The sequence below is a fragment of the Arvicanthis niloticus genome, chromosome 13, assembly GCF_011762505.2.
Source record: "Arvicanthis niloticus isolate mArvNil1 chromosome 13, mArvNil1.pat.X, whole genome shotgun sequence".
NCBI lineage: Eukaryota > Metazoa > Chordata > Mammalia > Rodentia > Muridae > Arvicanthis > Arvicanthis niloticus.
In genome coordinates this window covers 34,433,864-34,460,405 of record NC_047670.1, presented here as the reverse complement: position 1 = coordinate 34,460,405, position 26,542 = coordinate 34,433,864, and the positions used below count along the sequence as shown (strand labels likewise).

General features: G+C 45.6%; 1 protein-coding gene and 1 long non-coding RNA gene across 2 annotated transcripts in view; one reads left to right on the top strand and one right to left on the bottom strand.

Moving 5' to 3' along the window:
* The window catches only part of Zhx2 (zinc fingers and homeoboxes 2), a 149,267-nt gene that overhangs the window by 47,186 nt on the left and 75,539 nt on the right, over positions 1-26,542 (bottom strand). The gene's annotated exons all lie outside the window — the stretch shown is intronic.
* On the top strand, positions 316-26,542 carry LOC143434082 (uncharacterized). Its single transcript, XR_013103281.1, has 3 exons — positions 316-722; positions 10,268-10,344; positions 24,922-26,542. It is a non-coding gene; the product is annotated as an uncharacterized LOC143434082 (long non-coding RNA).

Below are 26,542 nucleotides of genomic sequence, written 5' to 3'. Positions count from 1 at the left end.
CAACGTGTACAGACGTCAAAAATGCTGTGGTGAGTGAAATAAACCAGTCATGAAAGACTCCATTTCTGTGACACCGAGAATGGACAGATCTATAAAGGTAGGGAGAGCACTGGCCTCCAGGAGCTGGCTGAGCCAGCAGGTGTGGAGGGAACCAGGCTGTGATGTTAAAGGCAGGAGTTTCTTTCTGGAGGAATTAGAGTCTTTTAAAATTGGGTGGTGGTCACACAACTCTGCATTTATTAAAATGTGCTCACTACTGCATCTGCAATGGATGGAGTATATGGTATTTGTGCTCGGGGGACCAAGATGGCTGACTTCACATGCACGATGTCCACACCAGCACTGCTCACGGCACTCAGTCAGTGGAATCCTGAGCTGATGGGCACGCAAGCCATTAGGGAGACTGAAGTTCTCACTCCAATCCCATAATATACCCAGTGTGTTTTGAGGCAGGTCACTGAACTCTCAACCTCTGCTGTAAACCAACCTTCATCTGCAAAACTGGGATAACATGTCAGGCAAGTTCCCAGCTGACATCCTTTGGGAGGTGTGTCGGGGACTGAAGATCACATGGAACGCCCAGGACAGAGCTCTGAATAATGATCATTCATTTATTAGAGCAGTGTGGCTGTCACTGGGAGCTGCGTCTCCCTACTGCATATGAGGGAGAACTGGGTTTTGAGGAGCGAGAAGAGGCTCTACGTAGCAGACAAGGAAAGAAGGTATCAGATCCCAAAGGGTGCGTTGCCAGAGTTAGAAGATAGATGCTTTTAGGGTGTGTAACTGGTACAAGTGGGGTGCTCCCAGGGAGATAAGAAGGACTTAGGCAAGACAGAACCCATGTCTTGAAAGGTCTCCCTGGCCCCAAGAGGAAGACATATGGGAGGAAGAAATGAAAAACTCCCAGCAGAAGCAAGATTTATGTGGTGGCTTATATTACAGAGAGACAGGGAGGGTGTGGGAGGTAAGAATATACCACATGGGTACCTCCCAGTCATCTGCCTTGGGTAAGAGGGAACCAGGAGGAAAATCAGGTTGGGGTGGGTGGGGCAAGAGGAAGAGGGGGCAGGAAGAAGAGAAAGCTTTTGGTGACTGACTGAGTATGATGGGTATTAAAATTATTTTTAGCAACTCCCAAGTATACTAATCTGTAAACAGTAATGAGTATTCACAAAGTTCCCCCTCCCCGACCGACCCCTTAATGTTATTTGGTTTCAACTTAACTTAGTTCCTTTAGCTACAGAGCTCAGATCGGGTAAGCTTTATTTAAGCCACCAAAAAGGTAAGTTCTAAACCCACCCCCCCATTGGCTCTGCTACAGATTTCTGGAACCCAGGGGAAGAAGTTTTAAATGATAGTGCAAGTTAGAACCAAGCTAGCCGAGCTGAGCCATGGAAGGGAGGGAGCCATGCAGGAAACTTGAGACTACAATGCATCTTCCAGCCCGGCCAGGCAAGTTCCCAGCTGCCCACGGAGTTTGGGGAGGCCTGGGAAGTGTACTTGGAGTGGGGCCAAATACACTTGGAAACAACACCAAGAACCACCTTCATTTTTGGAAGGTGTGAGCCAGTCTTCAGAGCAGAGTGTTCTTAACAATTAATTTGGGAACCTCAATCTCTGATTCCTGGGTGAGGTAGGGTGGGGTGGGGTGGGGTGGGGTGGGGAGTGGGAGGGCATTCATTACACCAGCGTCAGGCCAAACTGAAAGGAAGTCAGTAATAGCCAGGGCTTCCTTCTTTAGCAGGTGTTCCCGGTTATGTGGAAGTGCTTCCCCAGGTTTAGCAGAACTCTCTCTTCCCCCTTTGTGTAGGTACTACACAGTGGCTTGCTGAGAAGTCCTTTGTGTCATCGTGGCTGGGAAATGTCTCCCAAAGGCTGAGTGTGATATTAGTCTTTGTGGCCGGTCTGTGGTCCTGTTGGGAGGTGGTACAGTCTTTAGGAGGTGTAGGGCTTGTTGGAAGAAGTTACCTCACTGTCCTCCGTTCCCTCTGAGAGGTGACTAGCTCTCCTCCACCACATTCTCCAGCAGGATTCTCAGCCTTATCATGGCCCATAAACAATAGGGCCCAGTGACAGTGGCCTGAAACCACCGAATTCAGAAGCCAAACGGGTTTTGTCCTTTAAAATGGATTTTCTCAGACATTTTGTCACAGCAACAGAAAGCTGACTGGCGTACATACAGGACTTCTAGGCCTCTGAACTGACTTGCAATCACAGGCCAGGCAAGGCTACGGGCAGCTCTTGCATCTTCTGCCATCCGTCCTTCAGTCCTGTTATGACATCCAAGGCAAAACCCTAAGCCATCTGGGGATCTCGCAGGAATGCAGCATGAGAGAGGCATTAAAATCAGGCTGGTTGAGATAAACAAATACAAACGACCTGCCCTCGTTTGGAATGCTGTCCCAGGCTTGCAGCTGGGCTCTCCACTGCCTAAGTGCCCACCTTTAGCCCTTCTGATACAGTACTTAGGACCCACACTGTGGAGATCTCCAATCTAGTCAGTCTTCAGGGCATACCACGGGGCATACCACTGACTTCTAGCTGAGAGGGCCTACTCTGAACCCAGAGAGCTCTGGGCATCCAGACAAAGCAGTGGGAGAGCCCTGATCTCATGTTGGTGGACACCTTGCATATAGATTTGCCTGCCTAACTTTTTCAAGGGATGTGTTTCTTTCTGTATCTGCTACCTGCCCGTTAATCGTGTAGTGGTCTCACTTGAGTTATCAGACTGATGTCATGGTATTGCGCTGCTCCTAGTATACATGGCTTGGAATTACCCACGATTTCAAGTGCACAAGGATCTCAGAAATCATCCTGGCAGGTAAAGGGGATTATGGTAGCTTGGGTGGTTTTCAGCTCTATCATCTCTCTCCTGTCTGAAACTATGACGACAGGACTGTCACCTTCTGTGATGGCCCCATGGGCCCCCAAGTATCTGCATATCTTAGTCTCCAAAAGTCTGTCTTCTCAGATTCTAGCCTTCCAATTGCTCCATTTTCAAGAGCATGGATGTCTTTTTCTGTCCCCTTTGCTTGGATGATGAACTCATATGGTGAAGTTCGTGTGTTTGTTCATTTGTTTTATTTTATTTTTCAGTTCTAAAATATCCTCAGGAATTTTTCTATTATACATACATTTGATGATATTTTTGCATTTGTTCACGACTAGGCTATATATAATTTCTCACTGAAGCATTTTTATAATGGCCACTTCATAACCACTGTCAATACTTACTCTTCTGTTACTCTAGTGTTGCGTCTCTTGTCTCTTCATAACTCACTGTAAGGTATTCCTGATGGATTACATTGAAATGAAAATCTCATTATGAAATATGGGATCGTATTTAAACCTTTGCTTCAGCTTGCTTTCTTTGACACTCTTCTATCAGGAAAAGGGAGTGTGGCCAACTCAGTACTTCCAAGTGAAGCTCAGGGTCCTCATGTGGTCTTCGTGAACTCTTAGTGGGCAGCATCCTTGTTACTTGGAAGCGGTGGATATTCCAGTGGTTTCCGATGCTAAACTGGAGCAGCTGTGCATGTCAAGTTTCTGTTCTCACTCAGCCAATGGGTATAGCCTTCTGGGAGGTAGTGAGAGACTCCACCCTCTACCTTCGCCTTACTCTGACACGGTACTGGTAAAGGAAAGAAGGGGAGGGGTAAGGGCTTGTTAGAGCCCAGTGAAGGCGTAAGACTGGCTTCCTCCTTCATTCAGCTTTTGTTGTGGAGCAAAGTCCAGGCCATGGTTTTCTCTGATGCATCTGGGACAAAATGGTACTGTCTAAAAGTCTTCTATGTTACTGGGTCCTTCAGTTGGACACAGCTAATGTTTTCCCCTTATTTTGCTTTAAAAAGAAGTGTGTGTGTGTGTGTGTGTGTGTGTGTGTGTGTGTGTGTCTGAGAGAGAGAGAGAGAGAGAGAGAGAGAGAGAGAGAGAGAGAGAGAGGAAAGAGAGTGTTTAGGTGTAAACATGCCACACTGTGCATGGGACAATCAGAGTGCAGCTTCAGGTTAGCTAGTTTGTCAGTCCTTGCCTTTCACCTTGTCTGACGCAGGGTCTCTTATTGTTCTCTGCTATGTAGGCCAAGCACGCTGGCCTGAGAGCCATGAATAATTTCTAGTGTAGCACACTTCTTACCTCTGGCCCGAGTTTCCGGTCTGAGTTAACAGCAGCAGTGGGACAGGAAGAGATCCCTTTTCATCACCAGGCATGATGGGAAAGCCTTATCAAAAGGAGGTAACGTCATCAGCCTAGCCCAGAGGTTCTCCGCAGTGGGTAACTTTGCCCCTTCAGGGAACATGCCACAGTGTCTGGAGATGTGTTTGGTTGTCATAAGGCGGGGCTGAGTATGTGCTATTAGTATCTAGTCTGAAAAGGCCAGGGATGTTGCTGCCATTCCCACAATCGATGTGGTAATAATGCCTGTAATAAAGTATCAGCTAGCCCACAGTGCTAAAGGTGAGAGGCCTCAGCTGTCCAGACTGCTCCCCCTGGGCACGGGCCAGTAGTTTGAGAGAGGAGGCACCACTCAACAATTAAACTGGGTTTTATGAGATCTCATTTCCAGAGAGCAGCATAGGTCATAGGGGAGAGAAGGAAAGGAACATTCTTTGCCAGAGTAAGGCCTCTTAGTTTAGAAGTATGTTCTACAACAGTGATTTGAGAAGCTCCGAGCCCTCTTCCCACACAGCCAGCTGGGAAGCTTGTTAAAATAAAGATTCCCAGGCCTCCCCTCAAACCCAGCCAAGCAGACTTGGGTAGAGTAAGTGGGAATCTCGAGGTGATTTCCACCACAGGGCCATTTTCCTCTTCCAGGAGCTACCCAGGCCAGAGCTGGGAGATACAATGAGGTGCTCAGGCCAGGGGACAGTGGTTTTTAAAATGTAAGCTAATATTTGGCACATGGCTTATCCAACTTTATTAGCATCTACTGCCCCTGCTACTCATTAAAAATTTTCTCTGCCTCCTTGTCTCTATCTCTGTCTGTCTGTCTGTCTGTCTGTCTGTCTGTCTGTCTCTTTCTCTGTCTGTGTGTGTGTGTGTGTGCAATATGTATGTCTGTATATGTGTATGCACATAGGAGTGTGTGTGGGTATGAGTACACATGTGCTTTATGAGCCTGGGGAGGTCAGAGGGCAACTCTGAGTTTTGTTCCTCACCTCCCACCTTGTTTGAGACAGGGTTTCTCTTTCTTTACGTGTATGACACACCACCTGGCCTGCGAGCTTCTGAAGATTCCTTTGTTTTAACTTCTGCATCCTACCATAGGAGGGCTGGGCTTGCACAGGCTCATACTTCATGTGGGTCTGGGGATCCAAACTCAGTTCCTAACTGTTGCAAGGCAAGAGTTAATCACTGAGAGCTCTCTCTCTCTCTCTCTCTCTCTCTCTCTCTCTCTCTCTGATTTACTTACTTATTTACTTATTCAGACATACAAAAAAGGCCTTGGATCCCATTACAGATAATTGTGAGTCACTAGGTGGTTGCTGGGAATTGAACTCATGACCTCCGACAAAGTAGCCAGTGCTCTTAACCACTGAGCCATCTCCAGTCCCTGAGCTATCTCTTAATAAAAAAAAAAGGGAACGCCAAATCTAAATGGATGGAACTAGAAAAAAAAATCATTCTGAATATGGTATCCCAGACCCAGAAAGAAAAATATGGTATGTATGTATTTGCTGTTAAGTAAATGATAGGCAAGCTACACTCCATAGAACCACAGAGGTTAGTTATAGAGTGAGGGACCAGAGGGAAAAGTAGATCTTATTAGGAGAGAGAAATAGAACAGAGAGCTCTGCATGGATTGGGGAACTATAACACATGGGAATGGGGAGGAAAGGAGAAAGGAATAGGAGAGAGACAGCTAAAATTAAGGGCCATTTGAGGGGTAGTATAGAGACCTAATACAGTAGAAGCTCCTGAAAATACATACACGTACAAAGGTGATCTAACTGAAATTGCCAAATAATGGGGAGACAGAACCCCAAATAGACAACTCCTATCACTAGAAGCTTCCAGTCCTGAGATTGGGTTACATCTAATTGAGTTGTTGGCCAAAGAAGTCCCATGGGAATCTCCAAACAATCCAAGCTGTTGCCAAGACTATAGGCTGTTCTCCCAAACCGCTGGCAAGGCCCCATTACTGAAGACAACACCTCTACCACTCCTTGAAACTGGATATGTCAAGCTGGTGCCTACATAGGACCTTCAGTGATCCCACATTCTAGTGTCTTCGGTACAGGAAGGTAATCTGCATCTTACCAAAAGAGAACTATAAATACAAAGCCAGCCACAGGCCCTTGGATTGACATGGTAGCCTATCTTCAAGATACATTAGTGCAATGATGGCATAAGGCTTGTGGGAGAAACCAACCAATACCTGGTTTGACGTAAGGCCCACTCCATGAGATGGAGCCCATACCCAACACTGATTGGGTGATCAAGAACCTGAGACTAGTTAGCCCAGGGACCCAAGGTAAAACCAAATACTACTATTTGTTTGCTTTTTGTTTTTTGGTTTTTTTTCAAACATAAGGATAAAATGACTCTTAATGGCATTCTGCTATACTCATAGATTAGTGCCTTGTTCAGCCATCCTAAGAGAAGATTTCTCTTGCAGCTAATGGAAACAAATTCAGAGACCCGCAGCCAAACATTGTGCAGAGACCGAGACACCTTGGAACACTTAAACACTTGGACATCTAAATAGGATGTCTCCATCAAATCTTTAGCTTCAGGGCTTAGAGAACCCCGTGGAAAGGAGGTGGAGAATTTAAGAGCCAGAGAGGATGGAGGACACCACGAAAACAAGACCCTCTAAGTCAACGTGATCAAAGCATATACAAACTCACAGAGAGGAAGGCGGCATGCACAAAGACTGCATGGGTCTGTACTAGCTCCTTTTTGTAGATATTAGAGCTCCCAGTTGAGTGTTTTTATGGATTGCCTGAGTGTGTGAATGAGCGGGTTTCTGATTCTTGTGCCTTCTCCTGGGCTCTTTTCCTTCTGTTTGTTTTGTCCACTTCCAATGTCATATTATTTTATCTTCTATTATTATTCCTTAGAAGCCTGTTTGTTTTTCTAATGAGAGACAAAAAGGGAGCGGATCAGGATTGGAGAGGAGCTAGGGAGGAGCTGGGAGGAGTAGAGGGAGGGGAAACTATAATCAGGATACATTACATGGAAAAAAAATCCATTTTCAACAAAGGGGAATGAAAGTAAACAACCAAATCCCTTTGGAAATTCTAGTGTCTTTCTAAGCAATTCTCACGAAGCCACGGGGTTGATCAGCTAGTTATTATTCTCCGCAGCCCTAAAGAATACAGAGCTATGAAAATAAACAAGATGTGCCCAAGCCTGAACATCAACACACAGCACACACGGCAAGTGCAGCTTTATGGAAGCAACCGTAGTCTATGAGAGAAGGCTGGAAACAGTAACTGCATGGGCTCAGGCCTTGCTTTAGAACCCCAGAGCCTCCGTTTGGGGATGAAGATGAGCCCCTGCTTCCTAGAAGAGGAAGAAGAGCCAACAAATTCACACATCTGTGTCAGGTCCTAAGGAAATTCTACTATCTCAAATTCTGGGGCCCAGCCCCTTGACTAAAGGAACCATTCCCCATGACTGTCCTAAGGGACAAATGGCTCTGGTGGTGCCTATTAACATACCAAAGCTCATGCCATCCTCCAGGTTTGGTCAGTGCCCATGGCTCTTATCAACTGGCCCCACCCACTCCTCTAAACTTCTTCAGCTCCTGGGCTTCCCTCCCCCAGCTTCTCATGGCCATATAACCACTTGGTCCTCTCCTTTGCCTTTCTCTCTTGGTCCTTCTCTCTCATCCCTCTTTCTTGGTCTTCTTTGCTGGCACTCTCTCTTTCTAGTTCTCCTCTCCTCTCCTCCCCTCTCCTCTCTCCTCTCCTCCTCTCTCCTCCCCTCCTTTCCTCTTCCCTTCCCTTCTTTTCTCCTGGCCAAGTTCAGTCTGCTGGCCATGTTCAATGTGCTTTGTGTCTCTGCTCTGGACTCTTCCAACCCCTGGCTGTACTCTTCTTCATATCTACAATGGAAATCTTCCGCTCAACCACACCATGGAGTGGTCACATCCCCACTTTATACAGTCTTGAGATGCAAACTCAAGATGTCTGTGGATAGGTTGGGCGACTAGGGCATCGCTTTAGGGAAATTCACCTGAACATGAGCAATGGCCTTCTTCTGTACCAGGCATTGAAGAAGATGTGTTGAAGAGGCAGAAGTGGTTAGAACTGGGTCCTTTCCATCAAGAGACTTAGATCTACTAGAAGGACTATAGGAAATGTCTCAAAGAAACATCGCATATAGTCAGCCTCATGACTTTAGTGTGAGCACCCAGCCTCTGAAAAGAACCTTCTAAAACCTGGCACTAGCTGAGTCCACTCCTGTAAACCTAGTTTGGGAAGTTGAGACAGGGGGATTGCTGTGACTAGGACAAAACTAAGGACCCATGAGGTTTGAATGTCACTGAACATCAGAATTCAGAAGCCAAACTTGAGGAGCAAAAGTGCCTTTACTCCTGCTCTTAGAATCTTAGGTATGGTAGGAAAGGCAGCAGGCAGACGCACAGGCAGTGGAGCCCACAGCACAGCCGCTCTTGCTTTTCATTCATATCCTTTCCCATAAAGGCTAGATCTGACACTATCAGTTTCACTGGGCCCGCCTTGTCACAAACCCAGAGGATGGGAGCTTGTGTGCCCCTGCCACTCTGTTTTCATCCTTTCTCTCTGATTATGCTGCCTGCATAATTCCCACCTCAGGCAAAACCTCTCTGGATTAGCTGTGTCTATTTGACATTCATCGATTTGGCACATGAGTGAGGAGACAGGGAAGTGGGGTGGGAGGTGTGACTGTAGGTTAGGAGAACTAAGACAACACTCTCAGGGCCAGGTAGGACAGATGCAGAAAAACAAAACAGAACAAAACAGAACAACCACCCACAAACCCCCAAAACCCCAAATTCTGTAACAACCTTTCTCTTTGGGACAGATTTGAGATTTAAGGCGGACAAATGTTTGGGGGGGCACTGTAAACAAACACACTTTTGAGAAAAGGTCTTCATAGGACTGGCCAGTAGGTGAGCCTGTGGGGCATTTTCTTGACAAACAGTTGATGTGGGCAGGCCTATCTTATAACAGGGTGGTGCCACCCCTGGGCTGGTTCTCCTGGGTGCTATAAGAATACGGTTGAGCAAGCCATCCAGAGCAAGGAAGTAAGCAGAACTCCTCTAAGGCCTCAGCATGGGGTCTTGCCCTCAGATTTCGTCCTTGAGCTCCTGCCCAATTCCCTGAATGATGGACTACACACTAAGGAGATAATCCACCCCCCCCAACACACACACACAACTTGATTCTGGTTGTGGTATTTCATCACAATAGATACCCTACTAAATGTATTCCTGGAGGGAATTGCTCTGCGTATCAGTAAGAAAGGAGGAAAAGAGAGAGAGGGAGGGTGGTGGGATGGAGGCAGGACTTACAGTCTTTAAAGAAAGATGCACTTTGGCCAGCAGCCTGGGAACTTGGAATTCTATGAATATTCAAATGAGGACCCAGATTCAGGAAGGATTTAATAACCCTGGGCTCCATCCAGAACTGTGGTAATAACCTTGTGAGAACCTGAAGTGGGTAAGTGATGGACAAGTCTGTGCAAAACGACAGCAGCAGCTGGAAGAGAAAGATTCAGATTAGGGGCTAGCCTGCCTGGACGTGCAGCCCAGTGCAACCACTCTCTAGCTGAGCCTCAGTTTCCTTACCTGTAAAATGGCATGATAATAGTATCTATCTAGCTTACAGGACCACAGTGAGGCATTAAGGATTGACTACAGGCAGATACTTAGAACACTAGCAGGTAAGGGTGCTCAACTTGTGTTGGCTGCTGCTACCTTTCTGTGAGTGGGACACATTGGAACCATATCACTTGCTCTGATTTGACCTAAAACTACATAATATTTCTACAATGTGGAGCATGTAATAGATGAGGATAGGAAAGAAAAACACCCCAGAGCTTGGAATCCATGCCTGCAAGCTTCATGGCTTTCTTCTCTGTTTTAGAGCAGAGAGGTACATGCATCTATGACGAGGTTGTTGGAGGTCTTCCTTGGCTTTGCGATTGGGAGCATCACTGTTCTCAGGAAGAGCAGTAGCTTTTCACTGATGGGTACCATTAGCTCCGTCTCCATTCTACCATCACCTCAACTTTCTCTAAGGTGTTTTAAAAATTATTATTCTTTGTCTCCCGGTAGATTACCACAATGACAAGGCCTTTGGAATAAAGAAGACTTCTTTGAAAATGTCGTACATCACAGCTGTGTGGCTGGGGGTAAGTCACTTCACTTCTGTGATAGCAGGTTTTCTCATCTTAAAGGTGAGTTTCTGGTCAAAGCATGAAGGGAACAAACACCCAGGGAAGTGTGCCTCATGGTCGGAGATCTCAATAAGCGGTGGCTGGTTTACAATGGACTCTCTAGGCAATACTCCATTATTTAAAGATGAATGTCCACCATACTTTCTTTCACAAATTTAAATTTTCAGGTTGACTGACTATGTTCAAAAGGTTGAAGACAAAATGGAGCCTCCCAGTGATGTGGGCTACCACATCTAGTAAGAATGACTCTGTCTGGACAGAGTGAGGATCGGTCCCTGTCTCTAGATGGGTCATCTTCTTGGCCCATGGCCAGCCATTTGGTTGCACTGAGTTGACCTGGTATGAGACAAGGGCTTTGCCACAGACCATCTTATGGAAAAACAAACTCTCTGTTCTTTGTGTGGGAAACAAAATCGCATCATGTGTGAGGCAACATCCTGGGATCCTAACTTTGTCTTGCCTGTTCCTAGTCCTTTGACAATCTACTTTAGCAAATGGAAATTAAATTGCTTCATTAAATTTCCAAATGCCACATTTACAAAACAAAAGAGACAGTCAAAACAAAAACTTCCCAGGCTGAAAGGGAGAAATCCAAAAACCAAAGAGTGGATGAGGATGTTTTCCAGAAACAATTAGACTTGAGTTTTTAGAACAAGAAATGCTATCATCACAGATGTCTTAGAACTAAAACGACTTGCCGTTAAACTCCTCAGAAAAGAACAAAGCCACAGAGCTCAAAGCATGGAGACACGGTGGTTACTGTTACCTCAAAAGATCACTTAGATCTCTCAACCAAACAAGAGTGGTGAGATGGGTAACAGAACTGAGAGACAGTGAGATTGATAACATTACTGGTAAGGGGGGAGCCAGAACTCTAACCATGTTTCTTAACCACCATCTCTTCTGTCTCTAAGGATCTAGTTTCATCTCTGTTGCTGCCATAAAACAATGACAAAGGCAGTTTAGGGGAAGAAAAGGTTTATTTCAGATTACAGCTCATCACTGAGGGAAGTCAGGGCAGGAACTCAATCAGGAACTTGAATCAGAAATGATAGGAGGATTCTGTTTGCTGGCTTGCTCACAGACCCATGCTTAGCTAATTTTCTTACATAGCCCAGCAACATCTGCCGAGGGAATGGTGCTGCCCACAGTGGGCTGGGCCCTCCTACATCACTACACCAATGAACAATTCAGACAACTCTCTACAGACATATCCACAGGCCAATCTGATCTGGATAGTCCCTCACTTGAGAGTCCTTTCTCTAGGCTATGCCAAGTCGATAGTTAAAGAAAACTAGGATAAAGGTGGTCAAGTGCCCAATACTGGAAATAGTTCAATATACTTTTCAAATTCCTGTGATATCTTAGCAGTCCCCAGCACTGACCTATATTCTCAAAGTGCATTCCCTTTAGCCTAGTCATCTCAAAGTAGATCATAGTGCTTGACTATTGTATTTGTATTCCATTTTACAGCTATAGAAATTAAGACTCAAAGGAGTCAAATCTTCTCTCAGCTCAAACACAACTAATGAACCATATAATAGAGCCTGCATACAATATTGCCTCATTCTTGAATGCTGTATCTCTTGGAGGACACATAACCCTGTCTAAATACTACCAAGATGGGGTCATGTAGGTTTTAGACTTGAGCAAAACTCCCACCATATCTCTTTGGTGTTATTATGATCCAAGGAATCAATGAGGACAGCTGTAGAGAGCCAAAAGGGTGACCAGGTGAGCCTTGACCAAGCGCGGTATCATCTCTGAACCCTGGTGTCCTGACTTGTAAAATGGTGTAACAGCATCTCCTAGGAGATGAGTTCCATCTCAGCAAAAAACGTGTCTGTTTTGTTCACAGGTGGAGCTTCCACATTTTGCACACTATTTGGTACATAGTAGATGCTTAATAAATACTCTTGGCTTACTTACTCATCTATATTATTATTGTGTTCATATGAGTAATACATGTGTATGGGTACAGATGCCTGTGTGACACGTGTGTGGAAGTCAAGGGACAGCTTTCAGAAATGGGTTTTTCCGTTCTACCATGTAAGTTCCAGGGGTTGAACTCAAGTTGTCAGACTTGTATGTCAAGAGTTTTTAACCATGGCACCATCTCATCTCCATGGCCCAATCAGTACTTTATAAAATGAATAGATGAATAACACTGGGGAAAAAAAAACCTTGTTGTATGTAGTGGTTTGAATATGCTTGGCCCAGGAGTAGCGCTATTAGGAGGTGTGGCCTTGTTGGAGGAAGTGTGACACTGTGGGGGTGGGCTTTGAGACTCTCCACCTAGCTTCCCATCACACAGCCTTCTCCTGGTTCCCTTTGGAACAAAATGTAGAATTCCCAGTTCCTTCTTCAGTACCACACCTGCTTGGATGTTGCCATGTTTCCCACCTTGATGATAATGGACTGAACCTGTAAACCAGCCCCAATTAAATGTTGTCTTTATAAGAGTTGCCTTGGTCATGGTGTCTCTTCACACCAATAGAAACCCTATCTAAGACAGAAGTTGGTACCAGGAGTGGGTTATTGCTGTGACAGCCTCAGTTGCAGTTGACAGTCCAGGACTGAAGGGGTCATGCAAAGATACTGAAGTTTGGTAACATGAAGGGAGCCTATGAGAGACTATTGGAGAAACCTAGTTGTACAGAAGACCTCAGCATATTGGAGATGCCAGCACCATGGGATGGCCACCAAGAACAGCAGCAGCAGTTGAGTGGAGTCAACCAGAGCCTAGGGTGCTACAGGGGCAGAGCTGGAGAAGTTACTCAAACCATTTGGAGAAATTCAGAAGATCATGTGTGGATACCAGACATTGGAATAAGAGGCTATGAAATTGAAGTTGTCTTGGAGATTCCAAGATGTTAGAGATGCCAGAGCCATGGAATACCTGCCAAGGAAAGCTGCTAAGAGAGGGTGGAACCAGCCCAGGAGAAAGAAGTTTGTTGCTGCCAGATCTGCCAATAGCAGTCAACAAGGATGAAAGGAGTTGGAAATCTAAAGAACACTTTGACATGGGACACGGAGATGTGGACTTTGGAGTTTGGACAGTTGGTTTTTGATCTTGCTTTGGTCCAGTATTTCCTTGCTATGACATTTGGAAAAGAACACTTTGACATTGGACATGGAGATGTGGTGTTTGGAGTTTGACCAATTGATTTTTGGTCTGGCTTTGGTCCAGTATTTCCTCACTGTGATGTTTTGGAATGGTAATGTACATCCTGTGATGTTGGAGGTATGTGATCTGCTTTTTGACAGTTAAGTGATTGAATGAATCTCAGAAGAGACTTTGAACTTTGGGCTTTTAACATTGTTGGGATTGCTATGGGGACTTTTGAAGATAGACTAAATGTATTTTGCATTATGCTAAGTTTAGGTATAGTCCCCATAGACTCATATGTTTGAACAAGCCTATGGGGGTCAAAGTGTGGAATGTGGTGGTTTGAATATGGTTGGCCCAGGAGTGGAGCTATTAGGAGGTGTGGCCTTGTTGGAGGAAGTGTGTCACTGTGAGGGTGGGCTCTGTTTATGGTGCCTCTTCACAACAATAGAAACCCTAACTAAGACACTGTGTTTCTGTAGTGATTAAATAAGCTATTGTATGCACAATGTATAGCATAGACTCATGTCCCAGATGCCCATTATAGATGGCCCTCAATATCTGTAGGTTCTATACAGAGCCAACTATTTAAGAACCAAGCATATCCATAGAAATATTGTACTTGGGGGTTGAGGAGATGGCTTAGTCAGTATAAATGCTACCCTGTAAGCGTGAGGGTCTGAATCCAATTCCCAGAACTCATGTAAAAGAATCTGGGTGTGGTGGCAACCTTTGTAATCCCAACACAGGAGAAGTGGAGAGAGTTAATCTCTGTAACCTCACTGGCTGCCAACCTCGCTTACTTGGTGAGTTCCACATCAGTGTTTTGAAGTCAAAAGACGAGGTGCTCTGTGACTGATAATTAATACCTGAGGTTGTCTTCTGGCCTCTGTGTGCATATTTACACACATGCACGCACACTTGTTCACAAGTACATGTGTGTCTATACACATTTGTACCCATACACGCATGTGTAACTGCATACATATGCATACAAAGAAGACACTGCACCTGTACTGAGTAGGTGCGGGCTTTTCCTTCTTTATCATGTTGTCTCTAACCAACATGCTACATCTATTTACCTGGCATTTAAATTGCACTCTGTACTCTGGGTAGTGTGGAGATGATTGAAATTGGGGGATATACATAGGTTATAAGCAAATATTACATCATTTACATAAGGAATGCCAGAATCTAAGAATATCTTACTTGCTGGACCTTTGGAATTAACCTTCTGTAGATGCTGAGACAACTGGACCCTCGTTATTGTATTATAGACTTTTACATGTATTATTCTGTTGCACAGTCCCAAGAATCTTATGAGACAGGTCTTGTAATATCTATTTTCTCCAAGAGGAAACTAAAAAGGAATAAAATAATTCTGAGGGGAGTACATACCTTTTAATGAATCAGAGCCTTTAAAAAAAGGTCAGGCGGCTCATATGGCTCAGCAGTTAAGAGTACATACTGCTTTTGTAGAGGACCCAAAATAAAACAGGCTATTATCACTGCTTTTGGTTACCTACTTAAACGTGATGGCAAGACCTTCTTGTTAAAGACATGATATACTTTGGTTATAGGACATAAGGAAACCAAGTAGGTAATGACCAAGCATCTTTGCTGCTAGCTTCTATAGTACTGGATGGAAGTTCCATCCAGGCTAAAAGACTGGGGTAAAGAGTCCATCAACAGTCTTACCCATCTGTGAACTTTGTGAACTACCAGTCTATTGGTGCAATAGCAGTACAGTGTTATGGGGGTAACCAAATGCTTTCTGATTGACTTTAAAATTAGCTCCACAAGAGGGAACACATGGTACTATAAATCCAGACAAACACCCATGGTCAGGGAACTCACAGGTGCCAGTATTTAACTTACTACTACTATTTTGCTAAATGGATCTATCAACATGTCTTTTAAATTTCTATCTCTATGCCTATAGATCAGTGCAGCCTTTCTCAGAGAAATCTCTTTGTGCAGCGGATGGTTGTTAACACAGAGACACACATGTGACCAAAGTGCATAGATTAAGTGTTAGTAGAGTCCTCAGCTTCAAATAAGACACCCATATCACCCCTTGAAACCCTGCAAGGCTCAGGGATCATCACAGAGGATAGTGGAAAGATTGTAAGAGTCAGAGGTTAGGGGAGACCAGACCAAAGCAGGGTCTTCTGGCCATGACAGGACTGCTCCACTAATAAACTCACAGGAATTGTGGTTGTCTGCACAAGATCTGCATGAGGCCATGACAGGACTGCTCCACTAATAAACTCACAGGAATTGTGGTTGTCTGCACAAGATCTGCATCTAAAACAACGTCTTAGCGTGTTATGGGCAGGAGTTCAAGATCCTCACTTGAAACTGAAGAGCTATCGACAGTTGATGGTCTCTTGAGGGAGGAAGAGTCAGCTTTTGTTAAGGGTGTATGTAGCTCCTGGTAGGTCTAAAAAGCGCCATTGGATGGTCCCACACCCATGAGTATCTCGGCAGCACAAACTAGAATCTGCAGGTTACATCTATAAAAAAGAGAGTACATGAAGTTGGGGGTAGACAGGGAGGTAAGGGTTGAATCTGGGGGTATTGAGGGTTGATATGATCAAAATGCATTGCATGAAATTCTCTTTTGTTTGTTTGTTTTTTGAGACAGGGTTTCTCTGTGTAGCCCTGGCTGTCCTGGAACTCACTCTGTAGACCAGGCTGGCCTCGAACTCAGAAATCCACCTGCTTCTGCCTCCCAAGTACTGGGATTAAAGTCCTGCGCCACCACTGCCCGGCTGAAATTCTCAAAGGATTAATGAAAGTATTCGGTTAAGATGTTAAAGGAAAAATTATACTTGTTTTCTAATGAAGAATAAATCAATCTTTTTTTTTGTTTTTTAAAAGTCATAGTGGGGAGCCATGCCAAGGTTTTAGGGTGACCTGTGGGACTTGGGACATTGTATCTAGCCTGGCAGGTAGTCTTGCCTTCCCCTCTGAGACTTCTGTTGAGGGGGCATCCCAGCCCCAGTAAGGTAGACTCCCCACCTTGGGCTCTCCTGTCAGTGCAGAGGGTCCCCTGGAGACAGAGTGCCCAGCTGTGCTATGACTGACAATAATAGTAATCTTAATGAATCACAGGCTGATGAATCAGTGATTGCAGAGAGAAAAAAAAACTATGAGTAAGCTGATTGGAAGTTAATAAAGCTCATTCTCAGGGAGGGGTCTAGCTTGGCTGGGGATGTCAGGATCCAACAGGAGATTTTTTAAAGATGGTCCTGACAGTCAAATTGCAGAACATCCTTCTTTTCTATTTTTATCCCAGGCAGGATGCGGGGGTACCTTAAGGGCAGGGCCGGCATCTCTCTGTCTCCTTGCTGTTGTGTCTTTTAAGGCAGCATCCGAAGCCAGGGTGAACTGTCAGGTCTATGTGTGTGACACGGGAGTCCAGGCTTCAATAAAAAGAGCAAGGAACCAGAAATCAAACAGGCTGCTGCAGGGCGAGAGTGCACAGATTTGTTTATGAATTCCAACTGTAAAAGAGCTTATAGAAATCGATTGCTTAAACTTGAGCTATACGGAGCCAATTACATTGGAAATGATCCCAGCGCTCAACCCTCTTCCCGTGCTATGCAGTCACGGCTCCTGCAACCTTTCTGGACAGAATCCAGCTCCCTGCAAGCCGGCATCACCCTGCTGGGGTGCCTTCCTCAGAGAGCCTTTCACCACTGGTAGAAGTGTCACCTAATTTAATTGCCAGTGCCCTTGATGAGCTCCCACCTCCTCTGTGATAGGATTAGGCCCTTCAGTCTGCTGCCACCTGTGTGTCTCCCCTTCAAAGTCAGGGAGAGAGCTAGAGGGAAAACCCGACATCAACATTAATTGCAATTTAATACAGTTCACTGGGGACAAGGGTGAGGGGAATCAATTGTGGTGACTGAAAAACAATATGAGAACTGAAATAGGCTTTCACTGAAAATTCTGGAATGGACTGGGGGAAAAAGTCTGTGTGAATTTCCTGTCCCCCCCCCCCCCAGGTCAAGACTGTTTCTGATTCTATGCAGTGTGCCTCAAACTCTCCTGATAACTGTGTCAGGCGCTGTACCACAGGGGAACAGAAGCTACTGTGGCAAGAGCCATGTCCTGGACTAGGTATCTTCATAAGTGGGTGAAGGGTGGAGACAAGATTCTATGATGGATGGAAAGGGAAGGCATGATTTGGAAAGCGGCTGAAGATGGGGAGGGTGGGGCAGGCTGTGGGGGATACCTCATGTTTGGACACCATCACTTTATGGACACTGTAAAAAGGGAGGTGAGCCCAGTGGAAGCTGGGTGTTTTGGTATGGAGCTGGTCCACAGTGATCTGATCAGAGGCCCCTAGGAAACACTGGTTCAGAGAAATTTGTTTTAGCATCTAAGGTACAAAGGGTCTTTGTCTGCAAAACCACTCTTTTGTTTTTCTGCCAACTTAAGGTTGGATGGCCCTGCCTGGTCGTCAGAGCGAAGGATACCCTGCAGAAGGGTATGGAGTGGCTCCCCTGTGGTCAGGCCACCACTGAACACTGTTCCATGATGAGCCTTGGTGGGCAGGCATGCGAAGCAAGATGGCACACCCACATGAAGAGACTCAGACACAAGAAGGTGGTAGGCCAGCCCTCAGCCCAAGGTCCAATCTAGTGGCTCAAGACAGCTCAGAAGTGCCTGTCTTCTATTTGTTACCTTCTAGAACCTCACTTTTCTCTGTCTCTTTCATTCATTGGTCAACCTACACACACACACACACACACACACACACACACACACACTATCAGAACATAGTGACATAGTGTCAGCTACACTGGCCCAACAATTGATCTGGTTCAGATCCTTCCTGTGATGCTTTCTGACTCTGGTCATGTGACTTAACCTCCCTGAGTCTCCATTTCCTTGTCTTAGCATTGAGATTCTCTCCTAGAGTGGCAGTGGACACTTGATGTCTGAAATTTGTCTGCTTGGATCTGAGCAAATGCTATTTAGATAGGACAGTTCCCTCCTCCTTCTGGTATATTCTGCCCACTAACAAGGACAGAATCAACAATGCATTATGTGTTAGCTTCTTTGGAATTACACGACAACCTTCAGTCTTACGGTGATCATAAAAATTATCTCAACTCTGTTTATCATATCATTTAAACTTGTACTTACATCCTTTTTAGGCAGGATCTCAGGTAGCCTGAGCTAGCCTTGAACTCTTTATGGTAGCTGAGGCTAGCCTTATTGATCATGCTGATTCCACCTCTCAAACACTGGGTGGGATGGAAGGTTGCCCCCGCATGCTAGGCCCCGAGCATTTTCAATAGGACTGATGGTTCGGGCAGTTTCGGGCAGTTTACAGTGGAGATGGATAGAAGGCACAGAAGGTGTTAACTAAGCCTTCCCCTTCTCCTCCCAGTGCAGCCTGTTAATTACAACTGAGGAGCAGCAAGCAGCGACAGATTGCTACTAACTGACGCCCATAGCTCATGCCAGAGTTCCTCTGTGCTGACTATTTTCTTGGGTTTGGGCAGATGCAAGCCACCATATCCATTCCGGTGTCGTACAGAATAGTTCCACTGCCCTGTCCTCTACCTGCTTATCCTTCCCTCCATTTCTGATGTCCTTCTACCTTCACAAGCTTTGCTAGGAGCAGAACATTATGCAGAAGGGATTATCCAGTGTGAGGCATTCTTGGTTATTCTATGGAGCAGTGTGAATTTATTTCTCATATTTTTGAGATGACAGTGTTAATTCTACCCTGTGCAACCTTTTAAGATTGGCTCCTCCGTCAAGCACTAGACACATAAGGCTATTCCATGCTGTCAGAGCCATGATGGCTAATCTTCACGGTGGATGACTGGACTCCTAGTCACTAGGGAGCTGGACTTCTTGTGAATCCATGAGGGTTGGCTCTACCCCGAATGTGGGCAGCTCCGTCACATGGGCTGCAATCTCCAGCTGATGTAGTCTGCCTACCTCCCTATGACCTTTTATTAAACATTGTGTGTGTGCTCATGTGTCATGGCACCTTTACATCAAGGCTTCTTAACCTTAGCAGGACTGCCAAGGGGCAAGAAAACTCTTCATTGAAGGGGGCTATGTGTGTTCGATAGGTTTTGTACAGCTTGCACACAGCATCCTGTGACAACCCAAAATGTATCCAGCCATTGACAGCTGGCTCCTAAGGAGGGGCTGCTCCTTCCTCTTCTAGTGGCTGAGAATTATGCTTCTTTTTTTTTTTTTAATGTGTCACGAGAACTTTCAATGCCACCCAAGTACTCTTGTCTATATAGGATTGTCAGGAGGGGCTGGCAGTTCTCCACCCCACCCCACCCTCCGACATTTCACTCTTGCTGGGTGTGTTTACTTTGATTACAACCAAATGCAGTCTGGCTTCTGGCTGCTGCTTCAAGAGATGACAGATTTGACATGCTATTGAGTTTAGGTCTTCAGTAGTTTGCTGAACATCATTTGGAAAATAGGGTCAAGCCAATCTACTGACTACAGTCCAGGGACTTTCCTTGGAGCCAGAAAGGTCTCAGCAGTAGGGTCATGACAGGCTGCTACCTGCTCTTTCTCTCTCCCTCATACCCACCAGCAGCTTGTGGTGTCTCTTCCTTCATAATGACTCCTGCTTCAATATGTCCGACCAGTCCCACTCTTTTGATCTCTGCCCAGGTTCCCACTGCCTCTTTCCTGGTCTCCTGCATTGACACAGGCTCACCGATAGTCCAGTTTTACATTGCTCTGGAGTGATATGAAAAAAGGAAGTCAGGTGCCGGGATGAGAGTTCAGTGGGTAAAGCATTCGACATGCAAACATGAGAGCCTATATTTGAATTCCCAGAACCCTCGTAAAGCCAAGTAAAGTAGCGTGCATCCATGATCCCAGCATTATATGGGGAGAGGAGAGGCAAGCTAGATGCCTCCTCAGAAGCTCTTGGACCATCTAGCCTGGTGTATGCAGTGGGGAACAACAGAGATGAGACCCTGTCTCAAACAATGTGGAAAGTAAAGACCGATACAAGAGGTCAACCTCCGAACTCCATGTGTGTGTCTTGGCGTGCGTACACCTGCACTCATGCACATATATATACGAACATATCATATACACACAACAGAAAATAAAATAAAAATATATGTCAGGTCATGTCTCTCTGGTGCCAATGGCTTCTCACATATGTTGTATGCAGGTGACTTTTACATGTCCCTTCCACTTTGTTCATGGCCCTTTCTTCTGCCTTCTGAAGGGGTGTCTTTAAGTTGACACTTAAAGAACCAGAGGCTGGACATGTAAGGCTCAGGAAAGCTGAGTCAGGAACCAGTACAGATGTCACCTAAGTCCCTATGACCTTCCTATACTCTTCAGCCTCTCTGTAACTAGTTTTCTACAACCCTTCCACTCCAATGAGGACCAGGCTACCATGGGCAATATGATTCCTGTGATAAGGGATATGCTTCAGTTTCTTTGCTTGAGTCTCATTGGCCACAGCCTGGGGCCCTGGCTTCTCCAGGACCAGCATTGCAAAGGAGAAGAAATGTTGCTAGTAGGACCCATGCAAGATGGGAGCAGGAAGAGCTGATGGAGTCCTCATTCTCTCCATTCCCAATGACAATTTCCAAGACTGGGCTACGATGCTTGAAAACAAAACATTGTTCCAATGTGACTGACGAATTAGAGGGTAGCTACGCACTATGTGAGTTTAGCTTTTGCTTGTGCCTGGTTTCAGCAACAAGAAACAGTAGATACCCTCAGAGAAGGCTGTCCAGCTGAACGGTGTTGCACAGGAAATACACAAAACTGACCCTGAGTCTTTAGAATGTCTCTTTCCTTTTTTAGTTCACAGGATGCTGTCTATGATGTCACTATTTCCTGAGATTAGTCACATGGTGGAAGGTGGCTATCTCAGAGGAACATTAAGGTAATAACAAAATACACGCATACATCAGAAACATGCCAGTTGCCTCAGTTTACCTGATGGCTTAACAGCTACAAAATTCACAGTAACTCTGGTCCAATACCACTGTCTTTCTGCCACATCACAGTCATTTATAAGGTGGCACTTTTGTCACTGGCTCAAACAAGTGGGCCTTTCTGCCAAGTGAGGTGCCATACTTCTTGTCCCATTTGTCAATTTCTAGACCACAGGTGACCTGTAAAATCATGCTACTGTTAGGATCACCTGGGTTTCCTGCTCACAACACTACATTCCTAACCACATCTTCCCCATGGCCCTGTGATTTTTCATGCAGTTTTGTATCATGGTGCCTTGAGGAACATGCACCCTGCCTTATTGTGTAACCGCGTATACTCCACATGGCAACTCTGAAGACTCCATGTGTCTTGGTAACTTGGGGGGAGTTCCTCACGAGGCGATGGGATGGCTGAGCACTGCATGCATGGTATCTGCATTCTTCTCCCCACTTGCCTTTCCTTACTCTTGCTCTTGTCTGGACTATACAACGTTCCCTCCCATCCCTGCCTTATGCATCACACAAAGCTATAGGCTTTGTCTCGGCCTCTGTTTTTGAGGGACCCTAGGCTGGGAGAGCGAGTCTACACAGGGATAACAGTGAGTACATCATTCTGTCAAGGACCCAGGCTCGGTGCAGCTGAGGAACAAGAAGAAGCAGTAGGGTTGGAGTCTAGGGTGTGAGAAGGGATGTGGTTGAAAAGGAAGAGAAAGGAAAGGAAAGGAAAAGAAGGGAAGGGAAGGGAACGGAAGGGAAGGGAAGGGAAGGGAAGGGAAGGGAAGGGAAAGGAAGGGAAGGGAAGGGAAGGGAAAAAAAGGAAAGGAAAGGAAAGGAAAGGAAAGGAAAGGAAAGGAAAAGAAAGGAGGGTGAGACCTTTCTAGGCTCGGGATGAAGTCTAGAAGTCAAACTATGCATAGTGCAAAGGTATAGATGAATATAGGTTCTGGGAAGCACATGGTTTGACTTTGTTTACTGGTGTTTTGAGACAGGATACACTGGCCTCAAACTCACGATGTCAAGTCCTCCTCCTGCTACATTGTCTTGAATGCTGAGATGGCAGCTACCAGCCATCATACCTGACTATGATATATATATATATATATATATATATATCAGTTTGGTTGAGCCTTGAGTGGGGAGAGACACTTTCTAGTGGTCTGAATGAGAATATCTCCCCTACACTCAGATGTTTGAAAATTTGATCTCCAGTTAGTGGCACTATTTAGGAAGGTTCAAAAGGTATAGTTTTGCTGCAGAGAGTGTGGCCCTGGAGAGGGGCTCTGAGAGTTGAAATTCCTTGCCTCTTCTGCTTCACTTTCTCTGCTTCACGCTTACACTTGAGCGTGTGAGCGGCAAGCTTTATGCCTAATCTGCCATGTCTAGAGCTTGCTGCTGTGCTTTCCTGTCATCATGGGCTCTGACCCTCTGGAACTGTAAATCCCAACAGACTCTTTCTTCTATAAATTGCCTTTAGCAACAGCACACAGAAGCAACTAATGTGTCCCTCATGTCCAGAAAGGAGATGGAAGGGTCTGTACCTTGGGCAGAAAAAAAGTGACTAGAAAATGATGATGGTGTAACTGTTGTCCCTGTATCTGGGGAGGAGGAGGAGGACAATCCAGGGACCTACAGATGAATTTAGTGTGTTTCATTAATGTCAGTTTCTGTGCAGGTCATTATTCATTATAGAGACAAAGAAAAAGCTTTCAAATGAAGCTGAAGATTCTTGGGAGGCCGAGGACCGTGGTCATAATGGTCACAATATTTGCGAAAGCATACAGCCCTTTCTCTGTGTGTGCATGAGTGTGCACGTGTGCACACACATGTAGAATGACGTGAGGAAAGGCTCTTATTTCCAACCCTCTCTTTAAGGGAATGATAGCCACAACATAAAAGAATACAGTGCATACAAAGCTTGTGTCTGAAACAAGGCCAGAGAAAAAATGAAATTAATCACATGGGGGAGGAAGCTACCTTGGGGGCAGATGAAGACAGTGATCTATTAATGTTGAGTCTGATTCAAGACCGCTAAAATCAGAACTTCCAGTCAAGAGTTAGGGTTAAAACGGCCGAGTTATACTTAAAACGGCTCTCTATTTCAAGTGGGACATGGGAGCCGGGATGGAGATTGATTTAAGTTAATTAAATCTAGGGCTTAATGAAGTGTTTGTTCTTGGATACACACTGCATCCTTCTTGCATGGCTAATATAGGTCTGAGTACGTAGCGTGATTGCATTTAGGAGCTTAAAGTGGGAAGGAGGTGTGGGTGTCTGTTGGACCTATGAATACAGACCCTTTGAACAGGGAGAATCATGGAGTGGGAGATGAGTGACCTATGTGGGGACAGAGCCCCTTCTCAGGAGAGTCAGGTTGGGAAGAGCTGGTTTCTAGTCTCCACACTGCCTCTCACTTGATCCTGGACAAGAGACACATCCCAAAGGACTCCTCATCTTCTTGTCACATGACACACCTTGGATGGCTCTACCCCACTCCACAAATGCTATTTGTCAAAGAGTTTCATTTCCATTTGTGTCTCAACGTTCAGCAACCAAGCAAGGCTGGTGTGGTATCCTAGGTTTACCTGGATGCTGTTGTGAGCACTTAATGTACATTCACTCACTGAGTGCTCACCCAGCTCTTCGATGTAAGTATGGTACAGCCTGCTCTCCCAAGGAGCGAACGGGTATAAAGAAGTGATTGAGTCGCTTAGGTGGCAAGGATAGTAACTGTTGGGATGCAGAAGGATGCCCGATTCTGATTAATTAGTGTCTGTCTTCATTTTTGCCTCCTCTAAGGATGGGTTACCAGAACCTAACTGCCCTGGTCTCAGTTTTCGTCTTCATACAATTTAGAAACTCATCTCTGCCATGCTCTTTCTCCTCAAGTGAAAAGACCACAATGTCAGCGTTCTTAAAGGGTGTCATGGACAGGCCTGCTGTGCTAACAGTGGAGGCCGATCCCTCCAGCCTGGCTCCTTTTACTCTTTTTACCGAGGCTCACGTGGCAGACATGTCCTGTCAGCAATGTCACACCTGCATCAGAAGACCTAGGTCAAGTTGGCCACTGGGTGTCAATATCAAGTGTTGTGATTTAGAGGATGCCGTAGCTCTCTGGGTATATTAGTGACTTAACTTGTGGTGTCCCAACTGTTGGCAAGGAGCAACTTAAAGAAGGAAGGGTCGAGTTTTGCTTAGAGTTTGAGTGGTTGTTCAAGGGGATAGTGTCCATCACGGGGGTTGGGGGAAGGCATGCATCGAGAATGAGATACCCTCTTGGTTGGGTCTGTTCTCCAACTACAAGTGGAGGGACATGGACGGCGGTGCTTGGATTGCTTTCTCCTTTTTCCTCAGTTTGGAAAGCCTGTGGAGGCATGGTGTTGCCTACATTCGGGGTGGGTCTTTCTCTTGCAATTGAATCTCTCCAGGAATTTCCTCACAGACATGCCCTCTGTCTCTTAGGTGTTTTTACAAGTTGACCATGGAGATGAACCACCCTCTGGAGTCGCACAGATGCACTGTGCTCAAATTGTGTCTTGGAATGTCTCCCTTCTTGGTTGTTTCTTGGAGGAGCACAGGACCTCCTAGCTTGAATTCCTACAGTCTGAAGAGCTGACAGCAGACGGCATTGGGTTCGCATGCTCCCATGGCTGTGCTGTGGTACCTATGGCATGGCTTCCACAAGTCCCGTTCTCCCTTAGGGGAAGGTTGACCTCTAGTTTCAAAGGGACCTGTATTTTAGTTCCTTTTGAGCATCTTCCTCCTGAGCAGAAGTTGAAAAATACACACCAGCTTCGGACCAGCCAACCAGCTTGTGGCCACATTCTATCCTGTGCCACAGTGGGACCTCTGGAAGGCACACGCTGTACTGAACCTTGGGCTCTTCCCTCTGAAAGTACAGTGACCACACTGGGGTGATAGCTCAGTCATGACACCTCCTCATACCCACGCTTTGTGGCACAGCTCGGTGGAGTTTCCCTCACTGTGCCTCTGCTTTGTGATTGGCTTTGGGAGAGTGGATATTGGTTAGCGATAATAAACTAAGGCTTATACATGTCCTGTTATCTTCTCTTTGTAGACTCTCCTGTGGCTCCCATGAGGTCATGCCATGGTTAGCCTGTGCAGGGTGAATGACTTATATAACTCTGTCATCTGTCACCCCAGTTGAGGTTACCCCAGGTCAAGCAGCACACAGTCAATGTTCAAAGACGTGATAGCCAAGTCTTCAAACTCCTAAACGGACATCAAATACGGAGGCCATCTCATCCCAGGGAGGCCATTGTCTTCACCCTTCAGACCTGGGAGCTGACTAGACATGCTCTACCGTCCTCCAGTGAGTCTTATGGGGTTGTTTGATACAAAGTGCTGCCATGGTAATAAATAACCGAGATAGCCAGAGAAAGGATTTTAAAAACTGGAGCATGACTTTGCCTCTGTTTTGATGTACCATTTGAACTTTCCTATCTCCACTCGTCACTTTGCTCTAGGAGGCAATGGGCAGGGACTGTTATTTCACATGCACGCACACATGCACACACACACACACACACACACACACACACGAACACACACATGCACACGCACCTATGCTTCCCATACAGACATTCTTGTAGTGATTTACTCAATGAAATCCTGAGAGAAGGAACAAAAAACTGTAAGTCTTAAACCTTCCCTTCTGTCTCCCCTTTCCTCTCCCAATTCATTTACTTTAATAAAAATCCAATATATACTCTAAATACACAGGTTACATCTGTTTAAGACAAGCTTTCTGCTGGTGCCAAGAATCTACTTCTTCAGCGATCAAGCCAGACCATGCTTCCTCCCTCAGACAGCTCACGTCTGCTGCTGCAGGCTCCTTCCTCCTTAACAGCAGCTCCTCCCTGCTTCAGTCCCACGCTGTCCGTGGACATGCATGGCTTCCGTGGTGACCTTGGTCGTTTACCTAGGGAGTTTTCTAGACTTCATCTAGATATCCTGGGACTCCATGTCACCTCCCTTGCAAAGTGAGGACGAAGATGATAATATAGTCTTACAGACTTGTCTGTGAAATTTTCATGAGATCATACAGTCCCAACTCAGCCTC